At 41.7% G+C, this 5,267-nt stretch overlaps 1 long non-coding RNA gene across 1 annotated transcript in view; it reads right to left on the bottom strand.

Moving 5' to 3' along the window:
• Window positions 1-278: 278 nt before the first annotated feature.
• The window catches only part of LOC121015353 (uncharacterized), a 21,989-nt gene continuing 17,000 nt past the window's right edge, over window positions 279-5,267 (bottom strand). Inside the window, exon 3 of the long non-coding RNA XR_005783785.1 lies at window positions 279-2,527. This is a non-coding gene — a long non-coding RNA (uncharacterized LOC121015353). The remainder of the gene's footprint in view (window positions 2,528-5,267) is intronic.

Genomic DNA, 5,267 nt, shown 5'->3' with positions numbered 1-5,267 from the left:
ATTAATTGAGGGGAAATAAGATGTTTTAAAGAGATATTTAGATGTAATAACCCTTTAAATAGCATTACAATCTTTTGCAGTGCCTGATTAAGTACGAAAATCATAAATGAAGAGAGAAGCATCTGAGGAGTTTAGGAACATTTTATAGCTGTGTCGGCATATGGGTTGCTGTTAGAGGGAGAAAACCAAAGCGGATTTTCTAGGTGATGGTCAGCATTTGAATAAATTAATGAAAAAAGAGATATTAGTATTGAACATTAAATTCAGGCCAGATTTCCGACCCTTAAGACAAGCATGAAGAGTGACCCTTTATTCGTTAGACGGGGAGGGATCTGCCGATGACTGAACAGGAGGCTAAGAGATGTGAGCAGGACTGTTAGAACGTTATTCGGACTGTCATTTCTTCATCTGTTGCCTCTGGCTGCATTCCTGCCATGTGATCTTTTCTTCTGCATTTCTCCTCATATGATTTCCCAAATCCCAATTTTCATGTATAAGGAAATAGAGATAGAGAAATTATGTGTCAAGGAAGTTCCTCATGTGAGTGGAGGCTGTTGATAACAGATTCTAAGCCTGCTGATTTCAGACTCAAGGTTTCTTCCTCTCCTCTCTGCAAAATACAACTTTTCACGGCAACCGTGCTCAGACAAATCTAGAAACCAAAGAATAGGGCTGATAATTTTCGCTGCCAGTTACTAACTCCCCCCAAATTATTCTTACACTGAATAAAGTGTATAGTGTATAATAGGTCCTCACACAAGACCTATTTCCAAATGTTTGGCTCAATTTCTGTGCTTCGCTATGGGAGACTTTCTTCCATTTAAAAAAATAAATTTGATCAGTATCTGAGGATGCGATCGATCTTTTCCTCTTTCATTGACAAGTTCATGTTCTGCAGGCGTATATCCCCCATTGATATTTAATTCCAGGCCCTTGGTAAATGTGTCTTTTAATATTCCAAGCCCTATGTACAAGTTACAAATAAGTAACTTGTATCACAACTATGCAAAATTAAAATGCTATACTGCACGGTCACCAATAACATTAATGACTAATGATGACAGGAAAAATAACAATAATAGCCCTATATGGTTACTAAAACAAAATCCAAGTTACATTACTGCCCATCTTATAGGTGCTTACTTAGATATTTTAAGGTACTAACTAGGATCAAATCCAAATATTTCTTCTCCTCCATTCAGATTTGAGCTTCCCCTGGTCCATTCTAAATGTTAAAGAAATCCAGATGAATGATCACTGTAAACGAGCATTTCAGAAAATTGTCTCTCTTGTTAGTAACAGAGAAACTCTGAATTTACTACACAGACTTCAATTCTGTCTGTGTTTCAGCTTCTGGTCTTATCAGCAAAGAAAATCTCTTTTTAAAACTTGTATTTACACTAAATCTATTCTGTTACATGGTTTGAATAACTGAATCACCAAATTTTAGCAAGGCAGGAACTGACACTATAAATAACGCTTTCTTGTAAGCTCATTGTCATTTTCCTGCATGTAAATTGAAATACGTGCAGACTCTCTTCTATACCTGTTAGGTCAACTTGGGGAAAGAAAATCATTTAAGAAAGCTAGCTTTCACATTTACTGAGATTCAATCTCTTATGTATGTTAACACACACCGTGATGCTTTCCAAAAAGAAAAATCCTTGAAAAATAATGATGTCTTTCCCCTTTGGGCAAAGCTTAAAACCCATTTTATACAAAAATGTAGTGCCTCCTTAGTACTGGATTAACTGAAAGGAGGAAGGTACTTAATAAATTAGTGGGCACAAAGCAAACTCAAAGTATATAAACATGAAAACACATGCACACTCGGAGTTCTATGTCTTGACCTCATGGTGTCATACCTAAAGACCTTACAAGAGGCTGAAGACGGCCACATTTTGATTTGTAGTTTCTTAGTTCTGACAAAAGATCTATAGTCGGCATTGAGACTCAGTTTCTGAGTAGCTTGCTTTCGTGATTCTGATTGTATGGTGTTTAAGAGTTCGGTTATATTTTACAATTTGCAATTTTAAAAAAGTATCATCTACTCACCCATTGCACACATACTTCTTATGCATTAAAATACGAAACATTCAGAGCAGATAGTGGCGACTCTCAGTATTTTCCAAAAAAAGAATAATCTATAAAGCTCTGAGGCTAAACAGCTGCAGTCTTTCTGGAAAACACTAGCTAAGTACACATAACAGAAGCAGTTCCCTTGGAGCAGCGGCCGATGAAAGTGCTATTTGTGTGTCCTGGCAGAACTTATCTGAACATCTACTTGGTCAAAGCATCATTTAGCACCAAAGACCGTCATCAATGCTATATCCATAGTATCACAATCCAGGCAGTATAGTGGAAATGTATGCAAGTCTCCTCAATCCTGGGCTCACAATGAGTCGGCGCTCTTCCCTAAGTGAATTAAGCGCACACATTAATTCACTCCTATGTTCTATCTTCTTTCCTCATGCATTGCTCGCCTTGTTCCTTTTTCCTCTCCGTGGTCCATACATTATTTCAAATCCTACAAAAAAGAGGACCCAGACATAGCCAGTGATCCAGGCAGAGCAGTTAGAATTGTATTATTAGCCTTCTTTAGCATTTGGTTCGTCTCTGGACATGCAGTTCAGGATCTACCTCCACAGGCTCCATTAAAAAGCATAGCCCATCAAAGCAACGTGCCGGAAAAGCATCAAGCACAGTGCATAGAAAACCGACCTATGCCCTGCAGGTAACAGAGTCCGGTCGGCCAAAAATAAAACAAAGAAAATAAAAATCGTTTTGGAAATTATTTTTCCATAAGGGAAAGCAGTTCTCTGTGCGTTGACTTACAGGTCACGGACACAACACCAAAAGGTGAAAGAACAGAAAAAAAAAAGAAAAAAGTTAGGCCCCCTAGGCATGGACAGGTGTCCTGTTCTTTCTCCTGTCTCCTGAACCCCCTCTTCAGAGTCTCCACCAGAAGGATCTGCAGCCTGTTTCGAGCAACATAGGGACTGGTGATCTCTCGGGCAAGTTCACCCCTAATTCCACTGAAGACCCCCTCAGACCAAGAAAGATTTTCTCACAGGAGAGTTTGAGAGAGTCTATGAGTTCATGCTCGAAGTAAATTTCATAATTTCCTCTCTGTGCAAATACCAGGGTATTTATTTCTCTTACGTAATTTCCAGGGAGTCCATTATGTGACCCGACTTCTATTCTGTTGGTCTACTGAGGGACCTTACCATCAAACAGTCACCCTTGGTGAGAACGTACCCAAGGACTGATATACGACTGCAAAGGAACTTAACAATTCCTGGAAGGAAAAGGGTTAAGAGCCAGTAAAAACAGCATAAATTTACACATGACCTAGTACCATTACACTTTCATTCTCTTCCTTGCAAGGAACAATGGCAACATCCATAACTAATGCTTCTGGTCTAAAAAACCTTCTCCCTAAAGGAGTGGTTTTCACCCACTGCAGATGATCTCAACAACCTGTGGTTAGAAAGGATCTCTAGACAGAGAGATGTACTTGCTGGTGATTTTTCTTTCAAAAGGAGCTAAAAGGTTCATCACATCTTGGAAAAATAATCTCCACTATTGGTCTGAAGGGAGCAGTCTTGTGCGGTTGGTTTGTGATGGTCCAACTGTGGCTGACAAGTTCTAGAATTAGAACTGGTTTGTCCCAATCTTAACCTCACTGCTAGGAAGGGGGATGACTTGAATAGCCAAAGGACTTGGCTTTGGACACAGTTACGAGCAGAGAAAAGCCACTGGAGTGGTTTTAAGTTAAAACAAAAACAAAACAACAATAAGAAAACAAAAAAACAAAACACAACAAAAAACAAAACTGGTCCTGGAGAAAAACAGAGGACATGCATTTGTTTTCCATTAGGGATGAGATCAAATGCTACAGTCCTCTCTGGCCTAAGCCCGCAGTGGAGGCTTCCCTAGATGAGCAAACTGGTTGCAAACTGAGCTCCCTGTAGGGGATCCAGGTGGGGCAATAGAAAGTGAGCAGAGCTGAACCGCAGCGCTTCCCTTCCCCACGCCCAGATCCTGTAATCACCACCACCCTCTCCCACCCCTGAAACAGTCCCCTTTCCTTTTTTCCCCTTTCTCCTCTAGGAATTTTCCATCGGCTGGAGAGCAAGGACATCCGTTGTGACACTGATGGGAAAAGTTGCACTTTGGCCCTTGACCACGGCTGCATCTGGGCGGCCTTGTATTTGCCTGTGGAGCCCACGGATACTGGAGCAGTATGCAACAGCTGCTCTGTCCAGGTCCTACCCATGTCACCTTGTTCTTTTCCTCCCCTCCCCTCCTCCTTCCTTGTGGTTTGCACACAGATGTCTCAGGGAAGACCTTCATGATGCTTCCTGGCAAACACCTCAAATACCTTAGATCAGCACATATCTTGGAAGAACTGGTCTTGGGGACTTTTCAAGACTGTTAATTGTATTAGAAGTGCTAATGAAAGGGGCGCCTGGGTGGCGCAGTCGGTTAAGCGTCCGACTTCAGCTCAGGTCACGATCTCGCGGTCCGTGAGTTCGAGCCCCGCGTCGGGCTCTGGGCTGACGGCTCGGAGCCTGGAGCCTGTTTCCGATTCTGTGTCTCCCTCTCTCTCTGCCCCTCCCCCGTTCATGCTCTGTCTCTCTCTGTCCCAAAAATAAACGTTGAAAAAAAAATTAAAAAAAAAAAAGAGAAGTGCTAATGAAAGACTCAATTAAAATGAAAAAGGTAGCAAAACCTCAGTTTCAGGAAAAACTGAGACATTTTGAGATAGCATCATTGGGAGATTTTTTTCCTTTAATATCAACTTTTCAAAAACAACAACAACAAAAAAAACCAACAAAAAACCTCAGTCTCTTGTGTGGTGGAATAACTTCCCTGGCTCCAGATGTGGCCAACTCTGAAGTCAATTCTCCCAAAAATACCCTCCTTTTTTTTGTTCATGAAAACAACACAGGGCTGAGCATTCTTGATGGGAGACTACCCACATCAAGAAAACGAACCAGAGCAAAACTATGTGATGTATACACAAATACCCTGATATTACAAGACCCATAGAAAATACAACTTTCTGGGGCGCCTGGGTGGCGCAGTCGGTTAAGTGTCCGACTTCAGCCAGGTCACGATCTTGCGGTCCGTGAGTTCGAGCCCCGCGTCAGGCTCTGGGCTGATGGCTCAGAGCCTGGAGCCTGTTTCCGATTCTCTGTCTCCCTCTCTCTCTGCCCCTCCCCCGTTCATGCTCTGTCTCTCCCTGTCCCAAAAATAAATAA

Source organism: Herpailurus yagouaroundi, unplaced genomic scaffold (genome assembly GCF_014898765.1).
Source record: "Herpailurus yagouaroundi ecotype Mexico unplaced genomic scaffold, PumYag 206, whole genome shotgun sequence".
Taxonomy (NCBI): domain Eukaryota; kingdom Metazoa; phylum Chordata; class Mammalia; order Carnivora; family Felidae; genus Herpailurus; species Herpailurus yagouaroundi.
Note: the sequence above shows the minus strand (reverse complement) of the source record. Positions and strands in the feature narration are given on the sequence as shown.